This window comes from Lampris incognitus, chromosome 3 (assembly GCF_029633865.1).
Source record: "Lampris incognitus isolate fLamInc1 chromosome 3, fLamInc1.hap2, whole genome shotgun sequence".
NCBI classification, from domain to species: Eukaryota; Metazoa; Chordata; class Actinopteri; order Lampriformes; family Lampridae; genus Lampris; species Lampris incognitus.
In genome coordinates, this window is record NC_079213.1 from 34,338,190 (window position 1) to 34,358,189 (window position 20,000).

General features: G+C 46.8%; 1 protein-coding gene across 1 annotated transcript in view; it reads right to left on the reverse strand.

The window, feature by feature from the left end:
* The window catches only part of kcnd2 (potassium voltage-gated channel, Shal-related subfamily, member 2), a 194,201-nt gene that overhangs the window by 19,002 nt on the left and 155,199 nt on the right, over positions 1 to 20,000 (reverse strand).

Genomic DNA, 20,000 nt, shown 5'->3' on the forward strand with positions numbered 1-20,000 from the left:
ATCATGTTTACCGGCCATGTAGGTGTGCACTACATGGCATTAGAATCCGGTTTCATGGCTCTCAGAATAACAACACTACAAAACCACAATCTTCACACACGCAGCAAGGCGAAATCAGCGAGTACACGTGCTGCCGCATGTAGGTTTTCTGGTGAACACCACATCTTTTTTTTAAGTGTGCATCCTTATATTAAAGCCGGAAGCCATAGTTTGACACCAACACAACAGTTTCACCTGCAGCATTCTCATGTTACCAACATGCAATGACCCCAAATCGGGTTGTAGGTTACCAGAACTACAAGTGATGCTGGAACCTCGCCTCCAGCAGCAGGAAACAGGCGCGAGAGCCACGCGGGTTGCGTCGGCACTTTGCACCATCTAGTTAAATCACTGCAGCAATGATGGAGTCTGCAGAAGAAGCACCGCGTTTATACATCTGGGCAGCATTTCAGTTATAACCATTGCAATTAACGTGCTAATCTGTGCTCCCCCCCGTAATGGGTTTGCACGAGACGCTCCTCTGTTTGTAGCCTTAATCTGCAGAGGCATCAAACCCACGACGTCTTGCAGTGTGATGACGAAATGCACTGCGCTGTGGTGTTATGAAGCCGGAACTGGTTATAGACGCGAGTCCCGGATATGAGGTCAGTTGGGTCATGATTTAGTTGTAAGGGGATTACTCCCTAATAATTTGTTATATTGTCAAGATTTGTAGATGACACACTCCACGCTATCCACCCATCCATCCACCCATTCATCCATCCATCCACCCACCCATCTATCCACACATCCATCCATCCATCCATCCATTACCCAGACCGCTTATCCTGCTCTCAGGGTCATGGGGATGCTGGAGCCTTTCCCAGCAGTCATTGGGCGACAGGCGGAGAGACACCCTGGACAGGCCACCAGGCCATCACGGGGCCGAAACACACACACACACACACACACACACACACACACACACACACACACACACACACACACACACACACACACACACACACACACACACACACACACACACACACAGGGACAATGTAGTACAGCCGAGCCACCTGACCTACATGTCTTTGGACTGTGGGAGGAAACCCACGCAGACACGGGGAGAACATGCAAACTCCACACAGAGGACGACCCGGGGCGACCCCCAAGGTTGGACTACCCCGGGGCTCGAACCCAGGACCCTCTAAATATGAGGCGACCGCGCTAACCACTGCGCCACCGTGACGCCCCTCTCTGGCTTAGACTTGTATAGCAAATCTAAAATGCTTTTCATGCAGACGCGTCAACATGAAAATGCCATTAATAAACAGTCACGTGACTTCTTCATGTCTCAAGATTCTAGCACGAGACATGTGGACGTCTGAAACCCAGTCTGTCTCCAGCCTGCCCCCTACTGTACAAACATGGAAGCAGCAAGAGTGGACAGTACCCAAAACTGCTCCATTATCAAAAACCCTGACAGCCGAAATCCTGTTGTATTGTTTAAATCCTGTTGTGTTGTTTAAATCTTGCTGTATTGTTTAAATCCTGTTGTGTTTTTTAAACCCTGTTGTGTTGTTTAAATCCTGCTGTATTTTTCAAATCCTGCTGTATTGTTTAAATCCTGTTGTGTTGTTTAAATCCTGCTGTATTGTTTAAATCCTGTTGTGTTGTTTAAATCCTGTTGTGTTGTTTAAACCCTGTTGTGTTGTTTAAATCCTGTTGTATTGTTTAAATCCTGTTGTGTTGTTTAAACCCTGTTGCATTGTTTAAATCCTGTTGTGTTGTTTAAATCCTGTTGTGTTGTTTAAATCCTGGTGTATTGTTTAAACCCTGGTGTATTGTTTAAATCCTGTTGTGTTGTTTAAACCCTGCTGTATTGTTTAAATCCTGTTGTGTTGTTTAAATCCTGTTGTGTTGTTTAAACCCTGCTGTATTGTTTAAATCCTGTTGTGTTGTTTAAACCCTGTTGTATTGTTTAAATCCTGTTGTGTTGTTTAAACCCTGCTGTATTGTTTAAATCCTGTTGTGTTGTTTAAACCCTGTTGTATTGTTTAAACTCTGTTGTGTTGTTTAAATCCTGTTGTATTGTTTAAATCCCGTTGTGTTGTTTAAATCCCGTTATATTGTTTAAACCCTGTTGTGTTGTTTAAACCCTGTTGTATTGTTTAAATCCTGTTGTATTGTTTAAATCCTGTTGTATTGTTTAAATCCTGTTGTGTTGTTTAAATCCTGTTGTGTTGTTTAAATCCTGGTGTATTGTTTAAATCCTGTTGTGTTGTTTAAACCCTGTTGTATTGTTTAAATCTGGTTTCAAGTGAGCTAAACAAATCACACATTACACCCGTTAGAGCTTAATGGAGGTTGATCCTGCTGCAGGGGAGACAGTGATTAGTTCTGTTAATTATTTTATCTGTTTATTCATCTGTTTGTTGACAGTTCAGACTAGCTGGACATCTATTAAGACTCCACAGTCTAGTTTTCATGTGTAGTAGACCACTCTGGAAGGCATGAACACACACTTCCTTCAACAATTTGGGGACACAAACGTGTCTTTGAAGAGTAACATTTACATATTTGTGTAACTAGTGTTTGAGTCCCTGTAACTTTCTCCAGAAACTTGTCTCTAATGTGAAGCTTCAGGATTGTTATTGGACATACATGCAGTTCTATAGGTGGCCACTAAGGGGAGCCAATGAGCTACAGGGGCCGGACGCGGTCGGCACGTTTGTGCAGATCGAGGACCGTTCAGAGTTGTGATTACGACCTCCTAATGACTTCACCCATCATGCATTTCACTTTTCTATCGCATCTTACTTTGTCATGCCATTACATCTCCTCTGTGAAAACCTTCTGGAAACTTCTGGCGGAGGAAGCTGAATCACACGTCCGACATGGCAGAAGAAGAAACTCCCAGGTCTCTGTCTACTCTCCATACTCCACCTTCGTTTTTTAATCCTGTTCTACTCGGCCCCTTTGTAAAATCACGCCTCGGTCATTACGTGACCCCCCCCCAACCAAAGAGCAGATATGTCTTGATGGAGAGCCTGAAGAGAGGAAGACAGGAGCAGTGCTGGCGGAGGCCGCGGCTCTCCTCTCTCTGCACCCGTCCACATGACACTGTCAGGGAGGAGGAAAGTTCTCCAGCACCAGCAGAACAAAACAAAACCCTGTGGACGCACCGGTTTACATGGACGACGAGAAGAAACACACGTCCCGCTGAAACCCCTCTGCCGTCCCAAATCCCTGTCAGGATGCCATCTTTACACCACCTTTACACCACCCTTACACCATCTTTATCTTTAAACCATCTTTACACCACCTTTACACCATCTTTATCGTTATACCACCTTTACACCACCTTTACACCATCTTTATCTTTACACCGCCTTTACACCACCTTTATACCATCTTAAGCTTTATACCACCTTTATACCACCTTTATACCATCTTTATCTTTACATCATCTTTACATTTACACCACCCTTTTACCATCTTTGCACCATCTTTCTACCATCTTTACGCCATCTTTCTACCGTCTTTACACCATCTTTCTACCATCTTTACACTATCTTTCTACAATTTTACACCATCTCTCTACCATCTTTTCACCAACTTTCTACCATCGTTACACCATCTTTTTACGACCTTTACACCATCTTTCTGCCATCTTTACACCACCTTTTTACCACTTCTCTACCATGTTTACACCACCTTTTTACCACTTCTCTACCATCTTTACACCACCTTTTTACCACTTTTCTACCATCTTTACACCACCTTTTTACCACCTTTCTACTATCTTTACACCACCTTCTACTATCTTTACAACACCTTTTTACCATCTTTTTACCAACTATGACTCAGTCGCCTCTTGCACCCTTTGACATGTAGCCGGGTCTGTAGTTGAGATCACCTTTGTCAAGACAAAGTCAAGAACCAGTCCAAGACAAGGACCAGTCGAGACCGAGTCAGGGTCGAGACGGAAGATATCGAGTCCTCTTGGGACAGTGGATGTAAGCAAGTATAAAAAGATAGCACCAGTGGGGTTTTTTTTTTGGGGGGGGGCTTTTTAGACCCTGCAATTTGGTCAGATAGTTTAATGCCAAATTAAAAGAAAAAATATGATAATGACATAAAGCGGAAACCCTGTTGTACCAGAGTCTTTCTGCTCAATAACCCAGACAAGGAAACCTCACAAGTCTGAATCCGCTCATCTGGACACGACGTTTATAGAGAGACACGTTTCATCATCATCTAAGTGACCTCTCCAGTCTCACCTGACTGCAGGTACCCCCACCCTTATAAACAATACAGTGACTGCAGGTACCCCCACCCTTATAAACCATACAGTGACTGCAGGTGTCCCCACCCCTATAAAAAATACAGTGGCTGCAGGTACCTCCACCCTTATAAACAATACAGTGACTGCAGGTACCCCACCCTTATAAACCATACAGTGACTGCAGGTACCCCCACCCTTATAAACCTTACACTGACTGCAGGTACCCCCACCCTTATAAACAATACAGAGACTGCAGGTACCCCCACCCTTATAAACAATACAGTGGCATAACGACCCAAACCAACGACCAGTTTCATATGCAAATGAGCATGACCATTAACTAGAGTTAATTGGCCATGTGTACTGTCCACAGAGGGTTGGGGACTAGTTGCATCCACAGCATTGTGAGATGGTGACAGATGAACGGGCAGTCATAGACTCCACCTATGTGAAATGGGGACCGAGGTGGGGGTCTAAGAGTCCTCCCTGTACCAGTAATAAAATAAACGTGTTGAACCAAAAGAAGAAGCATCGCTTCAGTGTTCATGCGTTTGAGAGTTGGGGCAGATTGACGGATGACAGACGCGGTACCCAGTATGTGTTATTTTAAGATGCTCCCACTGCACTTTAATTTGTAATGATCAAAAAGCTGCACAGTGACGCCAAATATATTTTTTTTAACCTGGCGGTGTGCTCAACACTTAAAATACGTAAAGACAGAACGACATGCGGCCTCCTGCCTGATGCAGCCTCCTGCCTGATGCAGGCTGCTGCGCTGCATGCGGAGGTAAAAACACAACCCCTGTAGAAGCTTAACACCGACACACAGACGGCTCAGCTTCACAGCCCTGCAGGATGTTCTGCAGTCTGTTTGTTCTGCAGTCGGTCTGTTCTGTAGCCGGTCTGTTCTGCAGTCGGTCTGTTCTGCAGTCGGTCTGTTCTGTAGCCGGTCTGTTCTGTAGCCGGTCTGTTCTGCAGTCGGTCTGTTCTGCAGTCGGTCTGTTCTGCAGTCTGTCTCCTCTGTAGTCTGTCTGCTCTGCAGTCTGATTGTTCTGCAGTCGGTCTGTTCTGTAGCCGATCTGTTCTGCAGTCGGTCTGTTCTGCAGTCGGTCTGTTCTGTAGCTGATCTGTTCTGCAGTCGGTCTGTTCTGTAGCCGGTCTGTTCTGCAGTCGGTCCGTTCTGTAACCGGTCTGTTCTCTAGTCGGTCAGCAAGAGGCCTATAACTCACATGCAAAGACAAAGTTTTATGTCACTGGAAAGTTTAAAATGCTGAAGGGCGGGGCGTCCGGGTAGTGTAGCGGTGTATTTCGCTGCCCACCAACACGGGGATCGCCGGTTCGAATCCCCGTGTTACCTCCGGCTTGGTCGGGCGCCCCCTACAGATACAATTGGCCGTGTCTGCGGGTGGGAAGCCGGATGTGGGTATGTGTCCTGGTCGCTGCACTAGCGCCTCCTCTGGTCGCTCGGGGCGCCTGTTCGGGGGGAGGGTGGGGAGAATAGCGTGACCCTCCCACGCGCTACGTCCCCCTGGTGAAACTCCTCACCGTCAGGTGAAAATAAGAGGCTGGTGACTCCACGTGCATCGGAGGAGGCATGTGGTAGTCTGCAGCCCTCCCCGGATCGGCAGAGGGGGTGGAGCAGCGATCGGGACGGCTCGGGCGAGTGGGGTAGTTGGGGAGAAAAAAGGGGGGGGTATACTGGCGGGCAAAGCACATTTATTTGTATAGCACATTTTAGCAACAAGGCAATTGAAAGTGCTCTACATAAAACATAGAAGGCTTTACCCTCAAATGTAACGCGACACACGGCAGCAGTAGAAACACATTGAAAACATAAATAGATAAGAGTAAAAGCTACAGAGCAGTGCAAGATGATAACCAAAAGGCAGCAGCAAACAGGAAAGTCTTCAGCCTTGATTTAAAAGAGCTGAGAGCTGCAGCAGACCTGCAGTTTTCTGGGGGTTTGTTCCAGATATGTGGGGCATAACAACTGAACGCGACCTCTCCGTGTTTAGCTTGACTCGGGACAGAAAGCAGACCTGTCCCGGATGATCTGAGAGGTCTGCAGGGTTCATAGTGTAGCAGAAGATCAGAAGTGTATTTTGGCCCTGAACCCTTCAGTGCTTTATAAACCAAGAGCAGAGTTTTAAAATCAGTTGTTTGACAGACAGGGAGCCAGTGTAGCGACCTCAGGACTGGACTGATGTGGTCCACTGTTCTGGTCTTAGTAAGGACTCGAGCAGCAGTGTTCTGAATCAGTTGCAGCTGTTTCTTTTTTCTGGATTTGTTCTGCCCTTTTCTCCCCAGTTGTACTTGGCCAATTGCCCCACTCTTCCGAGCCGTCCCGGTCGCTGCTCCACCCCCTCTGCTGATCCGGGGAGGGCTGCAGACTACCACATGCCTCCTCCGATGCACGTGGAGTCACCAGCCTCTTTTTTAATTTCACCTGACGGTGAGGAGTTTCACCAGGGGGACGTAGCGCGTGGGAGGGTCACGCTATTCTCCCCACCCTCCCCCCGAACAGGCGCCCCGAGCGACCAGAGAAGGCGCTAGTGCAGCGACCAGGACACATACCCACATCCGGCTTCCCACCCGCAGACACGGCCAATTGTATCTGTAGGGGGCGCCCGACCAAGCCGGAGGTAACACGGGGATTCGAATCAGCGATCCTCGTGTTGATAGCCAACGGAATAGACCGCTATGCCGCCCGGACGCCTCAGCTGCAGCTACTTGATCGATACTCTAGAAAGACCCGTAAAGACACTGTTACAGTAGTCCAGTGGACTGACGATATATGCGTGGACAAGTTTTTCTAAATCCTCTGAGACATAAACACTTTAATTTTTGATACATTCTTCAGGTGACAGTACCACGGCCCAGGGAGGGGGGGGGATTCATGTGACTGCATCTGGTAATTGGCAGGAATTTTTGCAACCACTTGCTTTAATCAAATGCACTAAATGCTTTATTGATTGAGTTATGAAAAAACAAACCTTAAATTAATTACTGTGCTAGTCTGTGATTGGCCTACAGGTATGAGTGATAGTCCATGTGTATGTGTTGGATCTGTGATGGACCAGCTTCCCTCTCTGCCCCCCCCTTCCCGGAACAACCCTTGAAAGGATTAGGCGTGTAAAGAAAATGGTCAAAGCGGGGACAACAATTAGTGCGACACAGAGACAGTTTGCTTCCTCAGCTCTACTCGGCTCGGGAGTGGAGCCTGACCCTGTGACCGCGGCGGGCAGAGCAAGGCTGGCGTGTGGCTCGACACCAGTTAATTAAATCAGTATACATTATGAATGGGGCTCTGCCACGTCTGTACTGTTAATCCCCTTTTGAATGTAATGAGGGGCTAATTCCTAATTACCTGCTCACAATGAGCCGCCCTCTTCCTCGCTTCACTCCGGACAAAGCGTGGATCAGATAGGTCACATCTATCTCGGGTCATTTTCTCCTGCGTTGTGGAGGCGGCGTGTAGGGGCCTGCTCATTGTCTTCTTTTAGCTCTTTTCCACTGCTCCGGTGCCGGTGCCGGTGCCGGTGCCTAATCTGGAACCGGTTCCACACATTTCCACTGAAAAAAGACCGGTGCCGGTGCCCAAAAGCTTGCACTGCCATGGCTGCGCAAAATTGCTGGGCTAGACGTTGGAACCGCTGACGTCAGTGGCTATGGGAGGGGCTACCGCGAGAAATTAGCTGCCCCCTAAGTCTTGGCGCATGTCTGTTGATGTTTAGTTTTGCTGCAAAAATAAGAAAGTCGCCGCCATTTTGAGAAAACACGAGTGAAAGCAGCAGCAGCGGTGAGAAGTCGAGCCAGTGGTCTGGGGAAGAGACCAACGCTCTGTTGGCATTCTGGGCATTCACAGAAAAGCAAGAGAAACTGGCAGGAGCTGTGAGGAAGGACAAGGCACATGAGGACACAAGAGAAGAGCTGGAGATGGCTGCTTCAGTAGAACAACGGGACGAATCACAAACAACCCGAAGAAGGTAAAGAAGAATTATAGAGATCATGGTCTCGTCAGAAAGGCACGAACTGAGGAAGCCTCTCGGATGAGAGGCGAAACGTCTTCACGGATATATACCAAGTCCAGTTGCACTTGATTCAACTCCTTTGGATAGCCATGACCTGGATGAATGAGAACATTCACAGACATAAAAAGGACTGTCGAAAAGTGGTGCAGGGAGGAAGAAGTTGAAAACCGGGCTAAATATGTACCGAGTACGTTACTGGATAACGTACTCGGTCAAAGACCAGCTCAGGATGTGCTTCATTCATTCATTCATTCATTCATTCATTCATTCATTCATTCATTCATTCATTCATTCATTCATTCATTCATTCATTCATTCATTCATTAATTCGTCTCATCATCAGCTGCTTCTCCGGGGTCGGGTCGCGGTGGCAGCAAGCTAAGCAGGGTACTCCACACGTCCCTCTCCCCAGCAACGCCCTCCAGCTCCTTCTGGGGGATCTCAAGACGTTCTCAGGCCAGATTGGACATGGAGTCCGTCCAGCGAGTTCTGAGTCTACCCCGGGGTCTCCTCCCAGCTGGGAAGGCGCCCAGGAGGCATCCTGATCAGATGCCAAAACCACCTCAACTGGTTCCTTTCGACGCGAAGGAGCAGCGGCTCTACTCCGAGCTCCCTCCGGATGTCCGAGCTCCTCACCCTATCTCTAAGGCTGAGCTCAGACACCCTACGGAGGAAACTCATTTCAGCCGCTTGTATCCGATATGTGGAATGATTCTGGGCCTCGCAAACCGCGAGCGTGTTCCCCACGCGTGCATGTTCCCCACGCGTGCGTGGCCTCATGCATGGCCTCTAAACACCTCCCAGTGACGCAGCCCTCTCTCCTGCCTCTGTTCATTGCAATTAAAAATGACAGAGGGGCAATTAACCCTCCCCCGCGCGCGCGCACACACACACACACACACACACACACACACACACACACACACACACACACACACACACACACACACACACACACACACACACACACCACCACCAAGAAGTGTAACAACAGAGCCGCGGTTAGCGGACAGCCCAGCCAGTCAGTCGCGTATTAACAAGAAGAAGAGAGTGATTGAGCGGACAGGTGAGGAGAGAGGAGGCCGGTGAGGACGGGGAGGCTCCCCACCTCGTCTGACCGATGCAGCTTGCCAAGTGTCTGGAAGGGAGACGTCTTTATAGCGGAGCATGGCACCTATGAGGGCAGGGTTAGGGGTTTGATTTCGCTCCTTTCACCCATTGTGAAAACGCAGAACCCCATGGCGGCATTAACCCCCCCCTCACCTTAAATCCTTCATTAAAGGGCGTATGATGGAGGGAGGAGACTAGGGATGTTTATTACATGGGAAACATAACTGCTACGTTACAATTAAACACATATATGTTTTGACCAAACGGACCCACATTATTTCATCTGCTCAGCTGATCTGAAACAAGAGAAGGAGACACAACTCTCCTGCATCTTGTTTCTCCTCTTTTAAACGTGGACACCATGAGTCTGTTTTCTCATTTAAAGTATATTTATCTGCCTGTTCTCTGTATTCCTGTTTCCTCTTTCTTTGAGAAGAGGAGCGACGTGGACATGGAGGGGGTGTTGAAAGCCATGGACTGCTTCCTAACACATCGATGCATGTATGTGTGTGTGTGTTGTGTGCTTGAACTTGCGACTGCGCTGTGTAACTGCACCTGATAAACGTCAAAAAGGGCACATGTGACGTGAAGAGGGAGGACGGAGGGGTGAAGGCACAGACCCGGCTGTGTGCTTGCTGGTTGTGTGTGTGTGTGTGTGTGTGTGTGTGTGGAGGGGGAGGGGGGTCCGGGTTAATGAGGTAAACACTATCTCTCATGTACAAACATACAGTACATCACATATGCAAACACATGTGCAAAGCCTCTGTACAAGGACACACTCACATGGCTGTGACACACACACACACACACACCAGCTGCACTGTGTGACATTGTTTACTTGCACGTGTATGTGGGTGGGTGGGGCAGAATACACAATTAGAAGGGGCGGACTAACAAACTACCCATTCATGCGGATATGCACGCGCACACACACACGCACACACACGCACGTTTTCTGCAAGGTCATAATGTGTCATTGGGTTTCCGCTGAGCAGCGTGCGGACAGTGGGAGTCAAGGTTTTGGGAGGAGATGAGGGTGATCAGTCACTGCCACAAACTTTACCCGTCACCTTGGCTGCAGAGCCGCCATTACCCTGCACGCGGAGACGCACAGGGGGCAGTCACGAGGCATTAAAAACACGTGTAACTCGGAAGGAAGAACTCTGTCAACTTCCTGTCGCCTTATCTCCAAAGCTAAAGGGAAACATCAGACACCCCTGAGCTTCATAATCTAGCAAATAAAGGGGCGTCCGAGTAGCGTAGCGGTCTATTCCGCTGCCTACCAACACGGGGACCGGCAGTTTGAATCCCTGTGTTACTTCCGGCTTGGTCGGGCACCCCTACAGACACAGTTGGCCGTGTCTGCGGGTGGGAAGCCGGATGTGGGTATGTGTCCAGGCCACTGCACTGGCGCCTCCTCTGGTCAGTCGGGGCGCCTGTTGGGGAGTGGGGGGGGAATAGCGTGATCCTTCCAAGCGCTACGTCCCCCTGGTGAAACTCCTCATTGTCAGGTTAAAAGAAGCAGCTGGTGACTCCACATGTAGGAGGAGGCATGTGGTAGTCTGCAGCCCTCCCCCGGATCGGCAGAGGGGGTGGAGCAGCGACCGGATAGGTCGGGAGAGTGGGGTAATTGGCCAAACACAATTGAGGAGAAAAACGGGCGAGGGGGGAGTAGAAATGAGTAAAAATGATACTGTACAAGAGATCCAAACGGTAAACCGCATGGTTTGTATAGAAAGTTCTACACACTGGTTCTATAGAATGGTTCTGTATGACGTCTGCATGGCCATCAAGCCATCGTCTTCTTGCATCTCGTCCTGTAGTCCATGGGCCAGAGCCCAAAATTTCCTATTTCGGTACACTCAAGGTGGCAAAACTTACTTATAATTTTTGAAAGGATCCATGTCTGTAGATGATATTTTGGTATGATAACCATTCCTGAGTGGCAGCTGTATCACAGTTATCAGCTCATGAAGTTAACCACCCCCTAAAGTAAATTCCATTTTAGACGCTGGTGCATATCCTGGTTTAGCCTCATGGTCAGGACATTTTTCAATGTTCTATAATATTGTCTTTGGTATCATTTTAAAGGGGACCTTCTTAGCTTTCATTCAAGCCCTGTTGTGGATATTTCTCACAAATATAGAGGTCACTTGAGCTCTTCAACCCGTCAATAACACACATCTTTCTGCAATGTTCGCCTAAACTATATACTTTCTTTTAGCCCTGTGGCATCTAGGAATATCAGGGACACAAAAAACAAAAACTGGAATACTCACAGGACTGTAAAGATTCAGGAAATGTATAATATACCCATACTATTTCATTGTGTGAGGTGATTGTGAACCTTAAATTAGAAGGGCATTATTGCTAAGAAACTAACTAGACCAAAGCCAGTTAGTCCATGGGTCAGACCAGATATCGATATCACCCAAGGTGACACAACTTCACTGGTGCCATTTTATTTGGTACACTAACAGAAGCAAAATAATACATGATAACCTTTCCAAATGAGCAGCTATTTCATTGTTCTTTCAGGAAACCTGTTTCCGTGCCTCTCACGATTGTGCATTTGCTCAGATTTTTACAAATATAGCACTTCAACACCCCTGGTACTGATTAGCCTAGCTTAAACTCTGGGACAGTTCTTAGTTGGCCAACAACCAAGGATAACCAGTACTGTGTACTTCCATTCATTGTGCTAAGCTAGGCTAACGTGCAGCCAGATAGCTTTCTACTAAACACATATAGAGGAAACTGGTATCTATCTTCTTGTGTCACTCTGGAGAAGATTGTAAGCTAATTTCCCATAATGTAAGCGTGTTCTTTTAATGTATATGTTAATATGATTAGTTAAAGTGGCTACGAGGAACTTTCATCTTGTGTTGATTTTAGCGGCCTCATGTGGACAAAATACAGCTGTTACATAGCAACTAGGTAATGTATCTATTTATGGCTATGTAAGATAAATAATGGTAATATGACGCTGGTGAAGCAAAGTAAACTTTGTTTTAGCAGTGTTCACACACCTAAGTTACATGTATTTGTTTGTATGTGGCAGGTGAAAACTGACTGAATATGGCCACTGGTGAACAAGCAAGTTTTTACCCAATACCAAAGCGCCCACGGGTGGAGTGCATTATCCACTGTTCTGATGATACAGATAAGCTGGTTTCACTACAAAGTGTCGACTCATGGAGAACTCTGCTCAGGGCAGCTCAGATACGAAATCATGAACCAGTTTTGAAACTGGCAAAAGACATTCCTGAGGGACAGATTCCAGCAATCTACTACCACAGAAAGTGTCGCAGTATCTTCACTATGAAGCAAATTCTTGATGGCCTCCTTGCAAAAGAAAAGAAAAGTTGTGTCTCTGCTGAAGAGAAACAATCTAAGAGAGTAGCTCGACATGCTCCAAGTACATCTAGGACTTATGATGCAGAGTGCATATTTTGTCAGAAAAACAGCAAATATTCCAAGAGACAGAATACGAGAGAAGTACTGGTGCAGTGTCGAGAACTGCGAGCTGATGCAAAGATCAGGAGTGCAGCCACAAAGAAAAGGGACAGCAGAATCCTTGCCATTGTGAGTAGAGACCTTGTAGCAGCTGAAGGGCACTACCACAGGTCATGCTATAGACTTTACACCAAAGAAGAGGTTTCCAAAGGAGAGGTTGCCAGCAATGAAGATGATGATGCTGCAGCCCAGTATGAAGCTGCTGTGAATAAGGCATACAATGAGCTGTTCCTCTTCATCAGGATGGAGCTTTTTGGCAATCCTCAAGTGATGACAATGACTGATCTCTCTTCTAGACTGGTAGCTTCAATGAACTCCCAAGGCATTGCCCAAGTCAAGGAATCAACCAAGAAGCACATAAGGCGAAACCTGGAGAGTGAGTTTGCTGGAGCCTTGCAGATATTCCCTGATAAGAAAGGAAAATTCCTCCTCTAACCCGATAACTTGTCCATGAGGGAACTTGCCAAAGAAAATCAGTCTCTCAAAAGGGAGCTGCAGACCCTGAAAAGTGTCAGTGCACAAGATGTTATAGCTAAAGCAGCCATCAAATTGAGAGCAGACATTAAAAGTCAAGATGTTCCTCAAACCTGGCTGCCTGAAGTCAAACCAGAAGCAGAATGTCCTACCATTCCAGAGTCGCTCATTATCTTCCTGTACTCTCTACTCAAAGGCTCAAATGATCCTGATCATGCATCCCAGAGAGTGCAGTGCCTTCTGCAGTCATTTGGCCATGACATAGTATATGCAGTGACATGTGGAAATACCAAGCCTTCCAAGCACATTGTTCTGCCATTCAGTGTCAAATCGTTGACAGGAAATGTAGAGTTGATAAACATCCTCAACCGACTTGGTCACAGTGTGTCCTATTCACAGATGGAAGAGATCAACACTGCCCTGTGTCTCCAGAAACTCTCATCATCAGGGAGTGGCATTGCCCTTCCAGCTAACATCCATCCTGGCATACTCACAACTTTAGCCTGGGACAATATCGACCGTCTTGAAGAAACTGTCAGTGGTGAGGGAACATCTCACAGAGTCAATGGGATTGCTGTGCAAGCAAAGCCAGTCAACCCACTTCCTGTCCAACCCATGCCCACTGTTCCCAAAACAAAGAAGAGAAGCATTGATGGACCCCCACCAATGTTACCAACTTACAATGCTGGACAACGGGTAGGGCAACCACAAAGCAAAAAGTCAGATGCCGATACTGCAGCCAATACTAAGCTTGCCAGAGAGAAAAACCTTCTTTGGGTCCTAGCACGCATGTCACAACAAGAAGAACAGTCATTCAGCAGCTGGACAGGCTTCAACATCCTGACTCGAGGAGAGATGACGGTCATCCCCGACAATATAGGCTATCTGCCTACCATCAATGCTCCAGCGACACAAATGTCTACTGTCAACGAGGTGCTTAACCAGTCACTGAGCATCATGCAGTGCTTAGGCCTGAGGAAGATTGTCTGTGTCTTTGACCAAGCCCTGTATGCGAAGGCTGTCGAGATCACATGGAAACACCATGACAAGTTCCATGATATCATCGTTAGGCTTGGGGTATTCCACACCATCTGCACACTGCTGGCGATAATAGGAAAGCGTTTCCAAGATGCTGGACTCAAAGACCTCTGCATTGAGTCTGGCATGATTGCAGAAGGCTCAATTGCTGGTGTTATGGATGGCCGCAAGTACAACAGGGCAGTGCGACTACACAAGCTCCTGTATGAGGCTCTCATGCGACTGACCTTGAATGGTTTCCTGTCCTGGTTGGAAGAAACTCACAGGAATGACATGGTTCACCTGAATGAGACACTGAAGACCATTGACAGCCTTGGGAAAGAAGTCTCACAACATGCTTTGAAGGAGGTCCTCGAGAACAGCTCTCGTACACGCATCATGGATCTATTTGAAGTCTACCGTGAGTTCCTTAGAGGTGGAAACGGCAGCCTCTCGAACGTCTGGATGTCCTATTTGGACATGGTTGAAATCTTGTTGGGGCTCATCCGAGCATCCAGAGAGGGAGACTGGATGCTACACTTGGCTAGCATTCGAGCAATGATCCCATGGTGCTTTGCTTATGACAGGATGAATTATGCACGCTACCTCCCCTACTACTACGCCCAGATGTCTGAGCTGCCCATCACACACCCAGATGTGTACACAGAATTCATGGAAGGAGGCTTCTCAGTCCAACTGGGCTCCACCAATCCCTTTGGCCGAATCCCTGTTGACCAAGCTATAGAAGAAACGGTAAACAAAGACACCCAAACAGCTGGAGGGACAAAGGGATTCAGCTTGAAGCCAGGAGCTGTGACCAAATATTATCTCACAGCTGAGTATAGAAGCATGTACCTCAGACAGCTGAGAGACCTGACAGGTCAAGGCAGGTGCAAATGGTCTCATACAGATCTACAGAGTCCAAGGATCAAGAGAGATGAAGCAGATGTCCAGTCTCTCATGGACCTTATGGAGAATAACTGGCTCAATCCTATGTCCCCTGATGAGATTGATTTGGTTAGCCTCTCCACTGGCAACATGGCTCCACCTGATGTGACCATAGATCTCTTGAGAGCTCTTGAGAAAGGAGAAGAGGCCTACCAAGCATTCCAGCAAACAAGGTTAGATGCAGACCCACCACCTGTGAAATTCCACGACAAGATGACCAAGCAAAGTCTGAAAACATTCTCCAATGTCAGCAAAAAACAAGCTCATGGAAAGAAAGCACAGGATGTGGTTCTGAAGGCAGATAGAAACCTTTTCAGTCACATGATCCTGGTGGCTGAAAGCAGGAAGGTGAATCTGAATGATGTCCTTGCCTACCCATTGGGCCCACTACCATGGGCACTGGCAAATGCTGATGGGTCCTTACGAAAAACAAACAAGGCTGCATTTGCCAGAGAGCTTGAAAAGAATGTATCTCCTGCAGAAGACATCCCAATCCCATCTACTTCCATCATTGATGGGATGAGCCTGGTCCAAAAAATGAATGGCAACAACAAAACCTTTGCACAGGTGGCAGAGTCAGCCTTGACCCAGGTCCTCCATGAGGGAGCACAGAGTGGGAGGATTGATGTTGTTTTTGATGTCTATCACCAGACTTCGATCAAAGATGTTGAACGACTGAACCGGGGTGGAGACATCACTCTCCAGTACAAGAATCTTGCAGGGGGACACCACGTCCAGCAGTGGAGAAAATTTCTGTGCAGTTCCTCCAACAAGACCAGTCTCATCAAGTTTCTGGTGGAAGAGTGGAAACTCCCACGATACAAAGCTATGCTGCATGGCAAGGTGTTGTACATGACCTGTGAGGAAACCTGCAACAAGTTGACAGAAGATGGGTGTGAGGAAGCAGCAGAACTGCACTCCACACATGAAGAAGCTGACACCCGTCTGCTCCTGCATGCATTGCATGCAGCAAATGCGGGCTCAAAGTCAGTTATCATCACAGCTGAGGACACTGATGTCATGGTGCTTTGTCTTGGCTTCCAGAAGGACATCACCTGTCCCATCTACCAGAAGTGTGGGACTCAGAACCGCACACGGTTTGTCGACATCACCAAACTGGCAAGTTCACTTGGAGACAGCATCTGTGACAGCCTAATTGGCTTACATGCCTTCACAGGCTGCGACACTGTCAGTGCATTCGCTGGTCGAGGGAAGCTGAATGCCCTGAAGATAGTGAGAAAGCACACTTCCTGCCAAGAGACTTTTAGTCAACTGGGACAGACATGGAATGTGAGTGATGAGCTGTTCCAGAAAATTGAGCAGTTCACCTGTCGGATGTATGTTGCTAATAGCAGCACTGCTGAGGTGAACAAACTGCGTTACCAGCTCTTCTGCACCAAAAGGGGAGAGGTTGAGTCCAGCCAGCTGCCACCATGTAGAGACTGTCTCTTTATGCATGTTCAACGAGCCAACTATCAGGCAGCAATATGGAAGTGCTGTCTGCAGGCTAACCCTGTGGTGCCAAGCCCTACTGAGTATGGATGGACAGACGATGAAGGCAAGCTGGCCATTTACTGGATGCGCTCCCCACCTGCACCGGATGTGGTCTTGGAAATGCTAACATGCAAGTGTGTGCATTCATGCAAAATGCCAAGCTGCATGTGCCTGTCAAATGGACTTCCATGCACAGACATGTGCAGGTTACAGACCTGCAGTAACCAAAAACAGCAGGATGGTCCAGAACTGGACTTTGAACTTGGGGAGTCAGATGATGAGAGAAACGAGCAGTTTGATGAATGACAGTGTGATGATTCTGATGGTATTACTGTGGTAGTAGTCTATTGATGCACAGGATGTTGATTCTGGACTTGGTTACCCAGAGCTTAATAACAATAATGTAACCATATTCACATATACCCATTACCCTACCCATTACCATTACATATGCCCACTAATGATATGGGATTACATGTATCATTGACTAAGTATATGTAAATGTCAATGTTGTTTAAAATATTAAAATTGTTCATTACCTCACTATGGTATTCCTTTTTATCATGTATTTTGATTGTGTATTTAAACAAATGTATAGAGACCAGTTTGTGACCTAACTGGCTTTGGTCTAGTTCTCATTTAAGGCTCACAATCACCTCACACAATGAAATAGTATGGGTATATTATACATTTCCTGAATCTTTACAGTCCTGTGAGTATTCCAGTTTTTGTGTTTTGTGTCCCTGATATTCCTAGATGCCACAGGGCTAAAAGAAAGTATATAGTTTAGGCGAACATTGCAGAAAGATGTGTGTTATTGACGGGTTGAAGAGCTCAAGTGACCTCTATATTTGTGAGAAATATCCACAACAGGGCTTGAATGAAAGCTAAGAAGGTCCCCTTTAAAATGATACCAAAGACAATATTATAGAACATTGAAAAATGTCCTGACCATGAGGCTAAACCAGGATATGCACCAGCGTCTAAAATGCAATTTAGTTTAGCGGGTGGTTAACTTCATGAGCTGATAACTGTGATACAGCTGCCACTCAGGAATGGTTATCATACCAAAATATCATCTACAGACATGGATCCTTTCAAAAATTATAAGTAAGTTTTGCCACCTTGAGTGTACCGAAATGTCGTCTGGCCCATGGACTACTGTGTCTCTTCCACCTTCGTTTCACATCATTTCCCTTGTCTTCAATCACTCAGCCTTCCTCTTCTGCTGACACGACAGTCTTCATTTCCATCCACCTGCGCCCCCCCCATATCCCGGTCTGCACAGGAAGTGTACCGTGTTATTGCGGCCGTCTTGGTGTAAGCAGGCCATAATCCCGTTCCACAGGAACGGCGTGCGTCAGACGTCAGATCTTCTCACGCGGAGCTGATCCCACGTGAGCCACTGAGGAGTGACCAGTCCATTAAGGAAAAGGGGACGGCGTGTTGCCTGGGTGATGGAGATCTTTTAAGGCTCACAGCTGAGAGGGGAAATGGCGTTAACCTTGATAGGTCTGGGTGATGATTACAGGCCCTGTTCGAAGCCCCATCAGTCGTGTGGAGCTTTGTTATGGAGAAGTGACGTCACCATATCCATGCACGCTGCAGAGCTGGGTGGTGCCAGCAAATCACAAGTCAGTATCAGAACCAGAAACACTTCATTTGCCATTTCGTGCTCTTCACACTTGAAATGAAACGAAACATCGTTTCCCCCACAGCAGTGCAACACAAAGACCGAAACACATAGCCAGAAACCACAAGAACTACAAGAACTTCTAGAACACACATATCCAAACTAAACTAAAAGATCACTGGCTGGCGCAGAATGACTGCCGGAACCGCCGGTCTGTGCAACCCGGTATCACGCCAAAGCGTGTAATACTCCAGCCGGTCCACCGTGTCGGCGTCACGATTTGCATCGCTCAGGCGTGAAATGTAAACGCGTGTAGGAAGGTGTAGTGCCAGCAGGGGGCGATGGTTAGCGTTAGGGTTCGACTCTCTACCGCCAACTGAAATTTTAAGTAGAAAAATGCTTTTCCACAGAAAAAACGTGTGAATGCTGAGCTGCTGAAAGAAATCGCGAAAGCATTGCTGAAAATGGATAAATAGGAAAAGTCAGAAAGTCACTAGCCTACCTGAAATACCTGGAAACTGAAATGTGAAATGGTTGAATATTTTAAAAAGTTTAAAGGTATAAAATACTGAAAAATTTGCCATAATGTGCTAAATATATAAATAGTTTGATTGTTGAATGGTTTCTGTAGTTTAAAGTATGAAAAAGTGGAGTTGGTGCCACTAATAAAGAACTGCAAAGCAATAGTGTGACACACTAATTAGGCTGGCAGTTGAGTTTCAAATTGATATGTGACGTCACAATAGGACTGAACATTCTAACAGGCAAAGTGTATGGCAGAATTGCTAAACTTTAGAGCTGAATTGTTCAAAAACTATAAAATATTTTAAAAATCTGAATAGGATTCTGAAAGAGCTGAGTGTCCTGAACTGTCAAAGCTTTAAATGGGGTTTATAGCTCAAAAAATGAAGGAGGACATACAGTTCAAAAGTGATGAGGGTTTTAACCTTTCCCCATAAAATTCCATTGTTTTGAAAAAGTAGAAAAAGCTTAATATGTCTAAAAGTATAAAAGATTTCAAAAAACCGAAATGTGAGCCTTAATGGGCTTAAAGAGATGAACATTTTGATACCTGAGTGGTTTCAGTGGCTAAAAGTATGAAGGAGCTACAAAGTGTAAAAAATGGGCAGAAGAAAAATAAATAAATAAAGAACTGCAAAGCAGTATCACACTAATTAACATGACAACGCTCATTGGCAACATAAAACAATTTAAATTAAAAACAAAATATAGCAGCCATGTATGTAAGGGCTAGCAGTTAGCTTAGCCTGCCCCGTTTCCACATCCTGTCAGACCCCCGTCGGTGTTTCCTCTTCGGGCAAAGCTCCAGTCAGGGCCGTGGTCCTTGGGCCTACAGGGCCAAGCTCTCCCAGTTGATCCAACACCAGCTCTCCCAGCCAGACCCCTCCGACACAACTCCTCCCACCACACGACGACACGAAAACACAGTCAACGCCTCGGTGTTATCGGAACGGCTGGTCTGCATGGGCTAGCAGTTAGCTTAGCC